We start from the raw sequence: 17,535 nt of genomic DNA on the forward strand, positions 1-17,535 counted from the left end.
CAGGGATCTTGGTAAGTGTGATGGTGACCCACCATATTATTATCTGCAAGGAGTTCAGCCAACCTATCTTCCCCACTCCTATTCAGGTGTAGACCAAGTCTGGCATATTTCCATCTCACAATTGTAGCAAGTGGCACTGCACTCATAAGAGATATCACTTCAGTCAACAGCACCACAGCAGCAGCAGCAGCCTAAGCAGGTCTAATACTTCCATTCATTTCCTTGTTGACCAGTCTGATGAGGCACTTGAGGATAGCAAAACAAAACTCTAAGTTTTAAAGCTCACACTCAAGAATCATTCACACAGAGGAATTGTACAACCATGCCATCATTTGATCATTGGACAAACTCCCATATGGGCGATGTAATAATAAGCATCCCTGGCATACAGAAACAACTGAAAGATTTGAAAGCAAATAAAACACCAGGTCCGGATAGAATCCCAATTTAGTTTTACCGGGTTCTCTATGACACTGGTCCCTTACCTAGCTTGCATTTATCGTGAATCTCTATCTCAACACAAAGTCCAAAGCTATTGGTGGGGGGATTGCAAGTGACTTCAGTGTATAAGAAGGGTGAAAGAATAGATCCGCAAAATTACAGAGCAATATTCCTAACTTTGGTTTGCTGCAGGATCCTTGTACATATTCTGAGTTAGAATACAATAAACTTTCTTGACACTGATAAGTACGAATCAATATGGTTTTAGACGAATCACCCATGGGAAACTCAGCTTGCCCTTTTCTCACATGATATACTGTGAACTATGGATGAGGGGCAACAGGCAGATTCCATACTTCTAGAGTTTGAAAGCATTTGACATACTGCCCCATTGCAGGCTGTTAATGAAGGAACAAGCATATGAAATAAGTTCACAGATATGTGAGTGGCTAGAAGACTTTTTAAGTAACGGAACTCAGTATGTTCATCAGAGACAAGTGTATTGTAAAGAGTGCCCCAGGAAGGTGATAGGACTGCTATTGTTTTCTATATACATAAATGATTTGGCAGACAGGATGGGCAGCAGTCTGTGGTTGTTTGCTGATGATGCTGTGGTGTATGACAAGGTGTCAAAGTTGAATGGATGCAAGAAGATACCAGATGACTTAGACAAAATTACTAATGAGTGTGAGAATGGCAACTAGCTCTAAATGTGGAAAAATGTAAGTTAATGCAGATGAGCAGGAAGAACAAACCTGTAGTGTTTGATTACAGTATTATTAGTGCCCTGCATGATACAGTCAAGTTGTTTAAACGTCTGGGAGTAACATTGCAAAGTGATATGAAATGGAATAAGTATATGAGAACTGTAATGGGGATGGTGAATGATCAGCTTTGGTTTATTGGGAGGATTTTAGGAAATAATAGTTCACCTGTAAAGGAGATGGCATATAGGACAATGGGGCTACATATCCTTGAGTATACCAGGTTCGATTGAAGTAAGACATTGAAGAAATTCAGAGGCAGTCTACTAGATTTGTTACTGGTAGGTACGAACAACATTTAAGTATTAAAGAGATGCTTGAAGAACTAAAAAGGGAATCCCTGGAGGCAAGGCAACATTCTTTTTGAGAAACATGATTGAGAAAATTTAGAGAACTACCATTTGAAGCTGACTGCCAAATGACTCTACCACCACCAACATACATTGCACGTAAGAACCATGGAGATAAGATTCGAGAAATTAGGGCTCATATGGAGGCATATAGACAGTCATTTTTTCCTTGCTCTATTTGCGAGTGAAACAGGAAAGGAAATGGCTAGTAGTGGTACAGGCTACCCTCCGCCACTCACCATATGGTGGCCTGAGAAGTGTCTATGTAGATGTCAATGTGGATGCTCAACTTAATGTTCACATGGCTCACAGGAGTGTTTGGTTATGTCACTGCAATACTTCCACAGAACTCACATTTATGTGTGTAGTTGCTACTCCTGAATGAGATTTTCACTCTGCAGCAGAGTGTGCGCTGATATGAAACTTCCTGGCAGATTAAAACTGTGTGCTGGACCGAGACTCGAACTCGGGACCTTTGCCTTTCGCGGGCAAGTGCCCTACCACTGAGCTATCCAAGCACGACTCACGCCCCGTCCTCACAGATTTACTTCTTTCCTGCATGGTTCGTAGGAGAGCTTCTGTAAAGTTTGGAAGGTAGGAGACGAGGTACTGGCAGAAGTTTCAGTTGCTACTCCTATTTCATCAAGATCACCCCTAAATTACTGTTCTTAGCCAGGTTGTTTCGGCTCCACCAACTATAATAACCCGATCCTTTTTGCCAAAACCGTTGCACAAATTCTTATGTCCTCTGTCGCCTGGGTAAGGCTAGCTCTTGACTTTACAGTACTTATGACCTGGTACCCTATTCCTAATTTGTCCAGCACCATCTGGCCCACACCCATCCCATGACAACTACCTAGCAGCGAGACTCTTTTCTTCCTACTCTCTTTTGGTACTAACCTACACTGAGTTTCTTAAGTCTACTGCACCCCACTGTACCCTACAACTGGATGAGGCTCTTCCCCTCCTCTTCCAGATTACAAGTCAAATTTATTCGATACTGTTAGCTGAATTGTATATGCAATTGAAGAGTTATTTTCCTTTTGCCCATTGCCTATTACCTTTACATGTTTCCCAAGATTTTTTCCCACTTCAACCTATCTAGTTCAAATTTCCCGTGACCTAATTCAGCCTAAAGGACAAAAATCTTTGCCTCCTGCTCAGTGAGTCTCTTCTCCTTTTTGCAAAACTTTCAATTCCATGGGAAAGTCTCGATGAGTTCCCCATTCAGTTCCCTACTACAGTCACTCCAGTCGAATTCCAACCCACAGTCTACACATACCACTCCCTCTCTTTGACTGTCCTATAGCAACATCCGCATCTATCATACATTGCAACACAGATTAAACACTTAAAAATTGAATTAAATCACTTAACATTCTTATTAAACAAATTTTCATCACTTAACACACTTATTACACAAATTTTCATCACTTAACGGCAACAAAAATTAGGCCTACAGGTTAGCACTTCATGTGTATGATATAACGTAAAAAGTTATTTATGTCCACTTACAACAACTTAATACTCACTCAGTAGCAGTATCCGTTCAATTATCTTAATCACAACAGAATGAATTTTTCACTTAGATGAAACAGTTCTACAGCCTTTTCAAAATCTTTCAATTCAGTCCTGCCTGTAGAGAAAATGCTGCAGCAGATGCATAGACACTGTCATGTCATACAATACCATTTTTGTAGACACTGAAGCATATTGCTTTAACAGCTGTTATCGTCTTCTGTTACTTTTCTCTGTTACGGGAGAGACAATCCATTTAGGAGCTCTATTGCTTTGCTACCAACAAAACTTGTCTTTCGTTCTCTGCTGAATCTTAGGCTTTGGAAGTCTAATTTGGTTTTATATCTCTACTACACTTATCCTTTACAGTACTTTAGCTACCATTTCCAGCTAACTCACACGAAAGATACTATAACAAACTCATTCCTCAAGAGGACAAGTTTTCAGATTACATTTATGCCATAAAAGAAACTTAAATACAAAAATACACTCCTGGAAATGGAAAAAAGAACACATTGACACCGGTGTGTCAGACCCACCATACTTGCCCCGGACACTGCGAGAGGGCTGTACAAGCAATGATCACACGCACGGCACAGCGGACACACCAGGAACCGCGGTGTTGGCCGTCGAATGGCGCTAGCTGCGCAGCATTTGTGCACCGCCGCCGTCAGTGTCAGCCAGTTTGCAATGGCATACGGAGCTCCATCGCAGTCTTTAACACTGGTAGCATGCCGCAACAGCGTGGACGTGAACTGTATGTGCAGATGACGGACTTTGAGCGAGGGCGTATAGTGGGCATGCGGGAGGCCGGGTGGACGTACCGCCGAATTGCTCAACACGTGGGGCGTGAGGTCTCCACAGTACATCGATGTTGTCGCCAGTGGTCGACGGAAGGTGCACGTGCCTGTCGACCTGGGACTGGACCATAGCAACGCACGGATGCACGCCAAGACCGTAGGATCCTACGCAGTGCCGTAGGGGACCGCACCGCCACTTCCCAGCAAATAAGGGACACTGTTGCTCCTGGGGTATCGGCGAGGACCATTCGCAACCGTCTCCATGAAGCTGGGCTACAGTACCGCACACCGTTAGGCTGTCTTCCGCTCACGCCCCAACATCGTGCAGCCCGCCTCCAGTGGTGTCGCGACAGGCGTGAATGGAGGGACGAATGGAGACGTGTCGTCTTCAGCGATGAGAGCCGCTTCTGCCTTGGTGCCAATGATGGTCGTATGCGTGTTTGGCGCCGTGCAGGTGAGCGCCACAATCAGGACTGCATACGACCGAGGCACACAGGGCCAACACCCGGCATCATGGTGTGGGGAGCGATCTCCTACACTGGCTGTACACCTCTGGTGATCGTCGAGGGGACACTGAATAGTGCATGGTACATCCAAACCGTCATCGAACCCATCATTCTATCATTCATAGACCGGCAAGGGAACTTGCTGTTCAACTACCCTGGCCAGCAAGATCTCCGGATCTGTCCCCCATTGAGCATGTTTGGGACTGGATGAAGCGTCGTCTCACGCGGTCTGCACGTCCAGCACGAAGGCTGGTCCAACTGAGGCGCCAGGTGGAAATGGCATGGCAAGCCGTTCCACAGGACTACATCCAGCATCTCTACGATTGTCTCCATGGGAGAATAGCAGCCTGCATTGCTGCGAAAGGTGGATATACACTGTACTAGTGCCGACATTGTGCATGCTCTGTTGCCTGTGTCTATGTGCCTGTGGTTCTGTCAGTGTGATCATGTGATGTATCTGACCCCAGGAATGTGTCAATAAAGTTTCCCCTTCCTGGGACAATGAATTCACGGTGTTCTTATTTCAATTTCCAGGAGTGTATATGAATGTATTAATAACAGATTGTCTGATAACCCCAATAAGTACAAGGCTGGAAAAGTAAATATTAAAGGGTACAGTAACCAACTCTGTATGACTGTTTTTTATTCAAAGTCATCCTAATGGCCTTTTTTTGAAATACAAAAATTCTTTTTGTAATATTGCTGCTGAAGTTTATCCAAACAGTAATTCCAGTCTGCAAATATTGTTCAAATAGAGCATGGTACATTGTACATAGAAGTTTTTTAGCATAATGTGCAAGGTGTTTCATAATAAATATTACAGTGCTTAATTACAAAAAAAACATCGTCTACATGTTGTCTCCACTGGAGCTTACTTGTGACCATAATTTCCAAAAACTTTGTAGCAGTAACTTCTTCCAATCTCATTTCATCTATGAATATATCTACATGATCTTCATTTTCTCTATTCATGAACACGGTTTCTTTCAGATTTATAATAAGTCATTCTGTATGAGACATTATACTGTATCATTTATCAACATACACAAACTTTTTCCCACTATTTCCAGATTTTCTCCTATATTCACTAATGTCTTGTCATGAGCATACAGTAGTTTTTGATACTTCTCATTGACTCTGATATTGCTTACAAATAGGTTGAACAGAACCGGGCCAAGTACAGATCCTCGAGGTATGCCAGCTTAATACCCCTGATTTCAAGTCTGCATCCTAATTCTGTTGTCACATACTGTTTCCTGTTACTGATTTACGATTTTACACATTGTGCAGCATGTCCACATACATCACAGCATTTCAAGTTTTTCAGTCAGTGTTGTATGGGTGATTGTGTCATAAACATTAGACAAATCCAGATACATAGCAGATAGACAGATTCTGTTAGACTTGAGACAGCTGTTTGTATAATTTCCCTTTTATGGAAACCATGTTGTGCAGGAATCAGAATCTTAGGTTTCTTTAGGAATGTCATCACATTAATTAAATCCTTCCAAACAGGACATGAAGACCCAAAGGCACCGACCGGCTGCCATGTCATCCTCAGCCCAGAGGCGTCACTGTATGCGGATATGAAGGGGCATGTGGTCAGCACACGTCTCTCCCGGCCGTATGTCAGTTTCCGAGACCAGAGCCACTACTTCTCAATCAAGTAGCTCCTAAGTTTGCCTCACAAGGGCTGAGTGCACCCCGCTTGCCAACAGCGAGAGCGGCAGACCGGATGGTCACCCATGCAAGTGCTAGCCCAGCCCGACATCTCTTAACTTCGGTGATCTGACAGGAACCGGTGTTACCACTGCGGCAAAGCCGTTGGCTCATCATACTAGAGGGAGTCTCAAAAGAAAGATTATATTTGATGTGTCAATATAGTCTATCCACAAAATCTTTATTTATTATTACTGAAATATACAGTTTAGGAAGTTACTTCTTGAAAATAATGTTATTTAAATGCAATCCAGCATGCCTACTGCATTCATTTAAATGGTGAACAAACTTTTGCATGGCGGCTCGGCATATAGGCACTTGCATGACTGTCATTGCACTGCGGATATTTTCTTTCAATTGCTCCAGAGAAGTTATATTATTGACATAAACTTTATATCTAACATATCACTACAAGAAAAAAATGAATGGGGACCAAATCTGAACTGTGTGGGAGCCAATTAATGTCTCTCCTCCTGTAGATCAGTTTGCTAGGAAAAATTCATGAACTCACATTATAGGTGCATTAGATGTGTATGCTGTGGCTCTGTCTTGCTGAAACCTTGTCCTTTGGTTTAAAAATGAACCTCATCAGAGAAAAAGGTTCTGTTAAATGAAGGGCACTCAGTTACATCATTAATGAACTGCAGCCTCTGTCTGGGACCCTCAGGCTTCAATTCTTGCATTATTAGGGTTTTGTAAGGGTGCAGTTTAAGTCTTTTTGTAGAACTTGATGCAGTGATAATCTATACATGTTTAAAAAACTTACATGTCTACGGATGGAGACATTAGGGTTGTCATAAGCAGACTGATTTTCACTCTCCACAGATTCACCTATTCTTGATGACACTGGTCACCCAGATTTCAATGTGGCCAGTATTGAAGCAGTCTCCTCAAACATTTTGATCCATTTCTGTATAAGGGGAACACATGGAGCATCATTTACATTATGCAATCCATGCGCACTCGCAAAATTTCCTCAGTGCTATAGTTACCAAATCACCGTTTTTGTTCATTCTTGCACACAGAATGTGCAGTCTTCTCCCAAGAAATGTTCCAGATCAGTTTAAGTCCTAAAGGCCAAGCAAGCAATGAATGTATACCCCCCCCCCCCCCCCCCCCCACTCTCCTCAGATTCGTTGCTCATGCACAGAGAGCTCTTCAAATATAAATCTTGTTTTGAGACACTCTGTACTATATACGAGCAGCTATAGCATTTATGAAGAGTCCGGAGATTAAAGGTACTGGTCTGTTGTTATTTGGGTCATATTTGACACATTTCTTATTTTTAATTTTTCTGGGAGTACTCCTTCTTTTAATGAACTGTCTGCTATATGCAAAAGAGGTTCAATTGTTTCTTCATTCACATGCTTTATTAGATAATTTGATATTTCATCATCTCCTGCAGACTTATTGGACTTTAATATCTGAGTTATTTTTACGAGTTCTGTTTTTGTTTTTGGTTCGAGGAACATTGAGAGTGATGATTGCCCAAGCATTCTATGATTCTGTGACCTCTGGTGATTCCTTTCCCCCTCTAAATTTTGCACAGCATCTATAAAACTGTTGTTGAGTGTATTAGCTATTTTTGCTCCATCTGTAACTATACTATTCTCACTTCAGTTGAGTTAGTAAAATTTCTATTTATACTGTTTTCACTGCATCTTTCAGTGTTGGTAAAATTTCTATTTATACTGTTTTCACTGCATCTTTCAGTGTTGATTATGTCCCATGCTATTTTACTTTCACGGTATGAATTTGCTACAACTCTGTTTATTGAACTCTTATTGATTGCCTGTCCTTCTGATACTTTTTGTGTGTCTTCATATTCCCTGTTTGAGTTCTTTCACTCTAGTCCTTAGTTTATTTATTTATTTATTGTTCCGTGGGACCACATTAAGGAGAAGTCTCCATGGTCATGGAACAAGTCAATACATGAAACTATAACACAATAGTGGAAACAGATAAAATGAAATATAAGAAACATATTCAGGTGACAATTTGTAAGTTTAAATAAAGAAAATCAACAATGTAACACTGAAATTTGCTTAATTTTCAGCTCTTCCAGGAGCTCCTCGACAGAATAGAAGGGGTGAGCCATGAGGAAACTCTTCGCTTTAGACTTAAAAGTGTTTGGGCTACTGCTAAGATTTTTGAATTCTTGTGGTGGCTTACTGAAAATGGATACAGCAGAATACTGCACTCCTTTCTGCACAAGAGTCAAGGAAAAGCATTCCACATGCAGATTTGATTTCTGCCTAGTATTAACTGAGTGAAAGCTGCTAACTCTTGGGAATAAGCTAATATTGCTAACAACAAACAGCATTAAAGAAAATATATACTAATACCCAGACTATTGAATAGGGGTCGACAAGAGGTTCTCGAACTTACACCACACATAGCTCGAACAGCCCATTTTTGAACCAAAAATACCCTTTTCGAATCAGTAGAATTACCCCAAAAAATAATACCATATGACATAAGCGAATGAAAATGTGCGAAGTAGACTACTTTTCGTGTTGAACTGTCACTTACTTCAGTTACTGTTCTAATGGTAAATAAAGCAGCATTTAGTTTCTGAACGAGATCCTGAACATGGGCTTTCCACAACAGCTTACTATCTATCCGAACACCTAGGAACTTTAACTGATTCGTCTCGCTTATAATATGCCCATTCTGTCTGATCAAAATATCGGTTCTTGTTGAATTGTGAGTTAGAAACTGTAAAAACTGAGTCTTACTGTGATTTAGCATCAAATTATTTTCCACAAGCCACGAACTTATTTCATGAACTACATTATTTGTTACTGTTTCAATATTACACACAAGATCCTTCACTACCAGGCTGGTGTCATCAGCAAACAGAAATATTTTTGAATCACCTGTAATACTAGAAGGCATCTCATTTATATAAGTAAGACACAGCAGTGGCCCCAGCACCGATCCTTGAGGAATGCCCCACTTAACAGTGCCCCATTGGGACTGAACATCACTACCACTCTCAATATTGCGGAGAATTACCTTCTGCTTTCTGTTCTTAAAGTAAGAGGTGAACCAATTGTAAGCTATTCCCCTTACTCCATAATGGTCCAACTTCTGCAGTAATATTTTGTGGTCAACACAGTCAAAAGCTTTCATTAAATCAAAGAAAACACTTAACGTTCGCAGCCTTTTATTTAATCCGTCCGAAACCTCACAGAGAAAAGAGAATATAGCATTTTCAGTTGTTAAGCCATTTCTAAAACCAAACTGTACATTTGACAGCAGATTATGTGAATTTAAATGCTCCAGTAACCTTGTATATACAACCCTCTCAATAACTTTAGCAAACACCGATGGCATAGAAATAGTTTTATAATTGTCAACATTATCCCTGTCTCCCTTTTTATAAAGTGGCTTCACTACCAAGTACTTTAATCGGTCAGGAAACCGACCACTCCTAAAGGAAAAGTTACAGATATGGCTAATTACTGGGCTAACATACATAGAACAATACTTCAATATTCTGCTAGATACCCCATCATATCCATGAGAGTTCTTGGTCTTTAGTGATTTAATTATTAACTCAATCTCCCTCTTGCCAGTATCATGGAGGAGCATTTCAGGTAACAGTCTTGGAACACTTTTTTCTACAAGTGCTATATGATTCCCTGTTGGGACTAGGTTTCTATTTAGTTCACCTGCTATATTCAGAAAGTGATTATTAAATACGGTACATATATGTGTCTTATCAGTAACACGGACATTCCCACTACGCACTGATTCAATATCCTCGACCTGTCTCTGCAGACCAGCCACTTCCTTTACAACTGACCATATGGTTTTAATTTTATCCTGAGACTTTAGCTATTCTATCTGCATACCACATACTTTTTGCCTTCCTAATAACTTTTTTAATCACCTTACAATACTGTTTGTAATGGGCTGCTGCATTTAGATTGTGACTGTTTCTAACGTTTTGATATAATTACCACTTTGATCTACAGGATATTCTTATCCCTTTAGTCAGCCACCCAGGCTACCTGTTTGTGCTAGTACCCTGTTTTGAACGTTCTAACAGAAAGCATCTTTCAAACAGCATGAGAAAAGTCTTGAGGAAAGCATTATATGTATCGTCTACTGTATCAGCACTATAAACATCTTGCCACTCTTGTTCCTTGATAAGGTTTACAAAGGTCTCTACAGCAACTGGATCAGCTTTCCTAAAAGTTGATAAGTACATTTAACATGTGTTGCAGCACAAAAATCTTTTAGAGTTAAAATTTGTGCATCATGATCTGAAAGGCCATTCACCTTTTTGCTAACAGAATGCCCTTCTAGTATTGAGGAATGAACAAAAATATTGTATATGGTTGTTGTTCTGTTCCCTTGCACTCTCGTTGGAAAGAATACGGTTTGCATAAGATTATATGAATTAAGGAGGTCTACCAGCATCCTTTTCCTTGCACAATATTAATTAATATTGAAGTCATCACATATAACTAATTTTTTGTATTTCCTATAAAGTGAACAAAGAACTTCCTCTAGCTTTAGCAAAAATGTTGTGAAATCAGAGTCTGGGGATCTATAAATAACAACAGTAAGAAGTTTAGCTCCACTAAATTTAACCACACCTGCACAACTTTCAAACACCTTTTCAGTGCAGTACTTTGAAACATAAATTGACTCAAATAGGATACTGTTTTTCACATACATGGTTACCCTCCCACACCACAAAGAGCTCCTAGAAAAGCTGCCAGCCAACCTGTATCCTGGTAAAGAAAGCCTCTGAGTTATCTCCTTATTTAAGAAGTGTTCAGATATACCAATAATTTCAGAGTCAACTTCTATAAGCAGTTCACTAACTGTATCTCTAATATCTTGTATATTTTGATGAAATATACTAATTCCCTCATTAATCGGATACCTAAGCTTTGTCGAAAGTGGTTTCTTTGTTAGAGAGACTTCCCTTAAGCAGAAATACCTATCAGCTGACTTCACTCTAAAAAAGGTGCAGCTCTAACACCCACAACTACCGATGAGTGATCCCACCACCTACACCTATGGACCTGTAAGCTTTGCCAACCTCCCCTTTCCATACCTGTTGAGGTGCAGGCCACGTTTAGTGAAACCCGTCCTGCTGATAGACTCCATCGACACCACTGAAATGTGACTCATGCCTTCTCTCATCAGCACACCCCCAAGTCTCATGTTATTACGCTTGACGGCTGTATTAAGATGAGGCTGATCGTGACGCTGAAACAGTTCCACGAAATGCACATTTCTTTTATTTCTTTGTTGATCCACTTCCTGCTGTAACTTTCTTTACCTGACACATAATTCTGTGGAAGACTGCATGAGAGGGATGCATTAGTGTGTTAAGAAATGCATCATACTTCACACTCGTGCTTTGGGCTTGTATTGTTTCAATCCAACCTTCTTTCCTCAATGTTATTTTAAAAATTTCATGTACTGTAGATCTATAATCCTGACTTTGCTTTTCTCTTGCTTTATTTCTGTTCTTGAGCTGCTATTTTTGTAGATACATAACATTAACTCTCATGATCAGAGATTGCTGTTTGCAGAACTTCTGCTTCACATTCACTATTTTCTATATTAGTGATAATGTTATGAATGATGGCTTGACTGATCTGCCATTCTTGTAGGAACATTTGTTGTTATTTTAATGTTACACTGTAATAATGTTTCTTTCAATTCTTGTTTTGGTTTTAATTCTTTATTACCCATTTCTATGTTGTAGTCTCCACATATTATACCACCATTCATGTTAGACTTCAGTAACAATTTTGCAAGGTTTTTCAGAAATGTTGTAATATTATCATCTGGAGACCTGTATAGACAGAAAATTCTTGGTTCTTTACTCACATTCCAATAATTCCTTAATCTTTTTTAATGCATGCTGAAGGTTGCAGTAACTGGTATCTTGTACACTATCAATTTTCTTCTTATAGACAACAACATATTCATCTTCATTTGGGTCTACAGAAATAATTAATCACATTAAAGTCTCTTATTATTAGATTGGCACTTCTAGTTTTTTGTTGTCTAAGTATTGAATATTTTCGTACAAGGCTTTAATTATAGTTTCCTTTCGATGCCTCTGGAGTTGTTGAATCTGTTGTAGCTACAGACTGACAAGTGACCAAATTGTATTCATTATTATTTATTTTGTCTTTCTTCTCTTTTATTGATTGTGGAATAAAGAATAGAATACTGAGGTGAGGACCAAGGAGGCTAATAACAGAAATAGGTTCTCGGCTCTTGGCAAGATTAATGTAGTTTATTAAACAAATTGTTCCAGACTCTATGTCTACAGGTTCTCGGTGAAACCTTGTCCAGTTAATGGCTGATGCAAGCTAAATACTACTACACACAGTCATGTCATCAATAAATTTAAAGTTCACAGACATTACATTGGCAGTGTTTCTTGGTGGCCACTGAAGGCAGGGCCTACTTTTGCAAACAGTACCTTCTGTGTCTGGTTTGAGAGAGATACTTGCACATTCAAGGAATGGCCAGTACGCTGTATTGGTTTGATTTATTTGGCAAAATTATTAGAGGATATTACATGGACCACCTTCTCAGTTAACCTTTGTATGTCTAATTTTTAAAATACTGACAATATTCTCAGAATGACAAAACCTCGATTAAGAATGTTGGGTACATTTATGATGGCTTAAAGTAATAATTTTTATTGCACCTGAAGACATGGCTGTAAGCTCTGAAACTGGTAGTGTGGTCAATTAAGATCAAGTTTATCAGCTGGTATTTTCGTTCATCAATAGTGGTATCAAATTCAGTTGATCAGCTGGTCAAGAAACTTAGCCCAATGTGCTTGCACTATGGAGCCATTTCTCACTTTGTTAACAGAGAAATAATGCTGTTGTCATATTTTGCATATTTCCATTCTACTCTCTCCTACATTGTAATCACATGGAAAAATGCTCAGGAGCTGTGAAAAAAAAAAAACTTCAAACTGACACTGTAGGCTCTCCCAGCATAACAAGTCTTAAAAGTCTCTTCGGGTTTGCTGCCAGATCCTAAAATCAATTAGATTCGATATCTCGGCGATCCACCTGGTCGCCATCTTCAGGAGAATGCTGTGTCTGCTGATGAGTCCCACTGAGAACTCCAGCATTCAGCTCCCCAAAAATTATGTAGCAGTCTCTAGTACAGTTAAATGGTTAAATATAGCAATGAACCTGCCACAAACAGGTTTAAAATCACCGAATAAACAGCAAAATGAATATTTAAACAATGAAGACATAATCAACAAAATTCCAAATTTTAGGAAACAGTTTTGCACCTTACCCAAAGAGACAAAATAAAAATAAGTTTTTCTCATAGAATAAAATGTGCTCTGTTGAATGGCGTTAATGAATGTAATGTGGTAGCTGTCCATTTTGAGATACATGACTTTGAACACGGGTATATTTTGATACATTCATGTTTTTTAGCAAATTTACAGGATGGTAGCACAGTAATTAAACACACAAGCCAGGCCAAAATTTGTGATATACTAAACACCCAGACAGACAGTAGTTTGGCAAAAGACCACGTCCATAGCACACTTTCTCCACTACTTATGCATTGTTAAACTATGGGACAAATTTCTCGCGACATGATTTGCTGCCCACATTGAAATGAGCTTATGCCAAATGTATTGCTTTCTGAATGCTATTTGCAACATTTGTGTGTAGAGCACACAACGTTGTACCACTATACCAAGAAGCAAGGACAGTGGACAGTGTAATGCCAAACTTGACGATTTCTTCTTGACTTTTCGGTCTCTGTAAAAGTGGTAGTCACGAAAATGACTCTAGCACCTCAAGCAAGTTACAGGTGAGCCTGAAACTTTGCATAAGTTCATATAGGGCCCTCAGGTACATCCTGTACAAATTTCATCAAAATTGAAGGTAGTCGAGCTGGGAGCCCTAGGACACTTTACATGGAATGTCCCTTTTGAAAACCTGTACAGTATTAATTTCCTTTCTTATGTTGAGAAGAAGGTTATTGTATACTTTCATACATTAACTATAATGTCTGCTGTGTACTTTCATGAGAATAACAGAGTCATAGAGGAAATTTTTCATCTGTGTTGTGTTGTGCTTGTGAACATCAGAAATTTTTTGTAATAATTCCGTGCTGTCAGCTATAAACATTGTCAGTGAGTATGTATATTGCCCTACGAAAATAAATATTCAGAGAGACTTTAAGAGATCCCTTCACGATGTTCAGAGAAAGACACCGTATTCTTGAAAGTCTCTTCAGGTTTGCTGCCGGATCCTAAAATCGACTTGATTCAGTATCTTGGCGATCCAACTGGTCGCCATCTCTACATCTACATCCATACTCCGCAAGCTACCTGACGGTGTGTGGTGAAGGGTACCTTGAGTACCTCTATCTGTTCTCCCTCCTATTCCAGTCTCGTATTTTTCTTGGAAAGGATTGTCGGTATGGCTCTGCGTGGGCTCCAATCTCTCTGATATTATCCTCGTGGTCTCTTCGCAAGATATACGCAGGAGGGAGCAATATACTGCTTGTCTCCTCGGTGAAAGTACGTTCTCGAAACTTCAACAAAAGCCTGTTCCGAGCTACTGAGCGTCTCTCCTGCAGAGTCTTCCACTGGAGTTTATCTATCAACTCTGTAACGCTTTTGCGATTACTAAATGATCCTGTAACGAAGCGCGCTGCTCTCCATTGCATCTTCTCTATCTCTTCTATCAATCCTATCTGGTACGGATCCCACACTGCTGAGCAGTATTCAAGCTGTAGGCAAACAAGCGTACTGTAACCTACTTCCTTTGTTTTCGGATTGCATTTCCTTAGGATTCTTCCAATGAATCTCAGTCTGGCATCTCCTTTACTGACAATCAACTTTATATGATCATTCCATTTTAAATCGCTCCTAATGCGTACTCCCAGATAATTTATGGAATTAACTGCTTCCAGTTTCTATGTATTCACAGCACATTACACTTGTCTACATTGAGATTCAATTGCCATTCCTGCACCATGCGTCAATTCGCTGCAGATCCTCCTGCATTTTCGTACAATTATCCATTGTTACAACATCTCGATATACCACAGCATCATCCGTAAAAAGCCTCAGTGAACTTCCGATGTCATCCCCAAAGTCATTTATGTATATTGTGAACAGCAACGGTCCAACGACACTCCCCTGCGGCACATCTGAAATCACTCTTACTTCGGAAGACTTCTCTCCATTGAGAATCACATGCTGCATTCTGTTATCTAGGAACTCTTCAATCCAATCACACGATTGGTCTGATAGTCCACACGCTCTTAATTTATTCATTAAACGACTGTGGGGAACAGTATCGAACGCTTTGCGGAAGTCAAGAAACATGGCATCTACCTGGGAGCCCGTGTCTATGGCCCTCTGAGTCTCGTGGACAAATAGCGCGAGCTCCAGGAGAATGCTGTGTCTGCTGATGAGTCCTGCTGAAAACTGGAGTTCTCAGTGGAACTTATCAGCAAACACAGCATTTTCGTGAAGATGGTGACCAGTTGGATCGCCGAGATATCGAATTGATTTTAGGATTCGGCAGCAAACCCAAAGACTTTCAAGATTTGTTACGCCGGGAGAGCCTACAATGTCAGAGATCACATATATTAATCTCACAGGTTGTTTCTGAGGTTTTAAGATTTTTTTTCAGCTCCTACAGCATTGTTCCATGTGATTACAAAGTAGGAGAGAGTAGAATGGAAATATGAAAAATATGACAACAGCATTATTTCTCTGTTAACAAAGTGAGAAATGGCTCCATAGTGCAAGCACATTGGGCTAAGTTTCTTGACCAGTTGATCAACTGAATTTGATACCACTATTGATGAACGAAAATGCCAGCTCACAAACTTGATTTTAATTGACCACACTACCAGTTTCATGGCTTACAGCCATGTCTTCAGGTGCAATAAAAATTATTACTTTAAGCCATCATAAATGTACCCAACATTCTTAATCAAGGTTTTGCCACTCTGAGAATATTGTCAGTATTTTAAAAATTAGACATACAAAGGTTAACTGAGAAGGTGGTCCATGTAATATCCTCTAATAATTTTGCCAAATAAATCAAACCAATACAGCGTACTGGCCATTCCTTGAATGTGCAAGTATCTCTCTCAAACCAGACACAGAAGGTACAGTTTGCAAAGTAGGCCCTGCCTTCAGTGCCCACCAAGAAACACTGACTGCCAATGTAATGTTTGTGAACTTTAAATTTATTGGTGACATGACTGTGTGTAGTAGTATTTAGCTTGCATCAGCCATTAACTGGACAAGGTTTCACCGAGAACCTGTAGACATAGAGTCTGGAACAATTTGTTTAATAAACTACATTAATCTTGCCAAGAGCCGAGAACCTATTTCTGTTATTAGCCTCCTTGGTCCTCACCTCAGTATTCTATTCTTTATTCCACAGCCAATAAAAGAGAAGAAAGACAAGATAAATAATAATGAATACAATTTGGTCATGTGTCAGTCTGTAGCTACAACAGATTCAACAACTCCAGAGGCATCAAAAGGAAACTATAATTAAAGCCTTGTACGAAAATATTCAATACTTAGACAACAAAAAACTAGAAGTGCCAATCTAATAATAAGAGGCTTTAATGTGATTAATTATTTCTGTAGACCCAAACAAAGACAAAGATGTTGCTGTCTATAAGAATAAAATTGATAGTGTACAAGACACCAGTATGTGTATAGAGCACACAAAGTTGTACCACTATACCCAGAAGCAAGAATCTCTCTTTTTTACATTAGGAACAGTGTAATGCCAAACTTGATTATTTCTTCACGACATTTCGATCTCTGTAAAAGTGGTCGTCACGAAAACGGCTCTAGCACACCTCAACCAAGTTACAGGTGAGCCTGAAACGTTGCAAAAGCTCATGTAGGGCCCTCAGGTACATCCTATACAAATTTCATCAAAATTGAAGATGGTCGAGCTGGGATCATCTTCTAAACTGGGACACTTGACATGGAATGACCCAAAAGAAAATTAGAAACTTGCCTCATAGAAGAACCTTTCTATAAAATGAAGGAATTAATAGAGTTATAAGGCATCATTTAGCGTAATGGTAGAGGAAATCACCTAGCTAATAACATAGCTTTAAAAGTAAAAATGCGATACTTATGTCATGAGAACAAAATTTTGTATTTCACCTCAAATTATGATGTTAAATTTCATTTTAATTTGTAAAAGATAAATTAATTTAGTTATATCATTCCAATTAAAATATGTACCTTACTTTATTTCACTGTCTTATACATTCACTTAAACTTAGGCCAGTAAACTGCGGGTTTTAATGTTATAAGCAACCAATTGTTTTTAGAAAATAAGTAAAATAGTATACCGTATATATGTGATCATATGTCCTACATTACTAGTACACTACTTGTAAAATATGTAAT

At 39.5% G+C, this 17,535-nt stretch overlaps 1 protein-coding gene across 1 annotated transcript in view; it reads right to left on the reverse strand.

The window, feature by feature from the left end:
* Positions 1 to 17,535, reverse strand: part of LOC126354570 (equilibrative nucleoside transporter 4) — a 173,037-nt gene that overhangs the window by 153,380 nt on the left and 2,122 nt on the right. The window lies entirely within an intron of this gene.

The sequence above is a fragment of the Schistocerca gregaria genome, chromosome 3 (genome assembly GCF_023897955.1).
Source record: "Schistocerca gregaria isolate iqSchGreg1 chromosome 3, iqSchGreg1.2, whole genome shotgun sequence".
Lineage (NCBI taxonomy): Eukaryota > Metazoa > Arthropoda > Insecta > Orthoptera > Acrididae > Schistocerca > Schistocerca gregaria.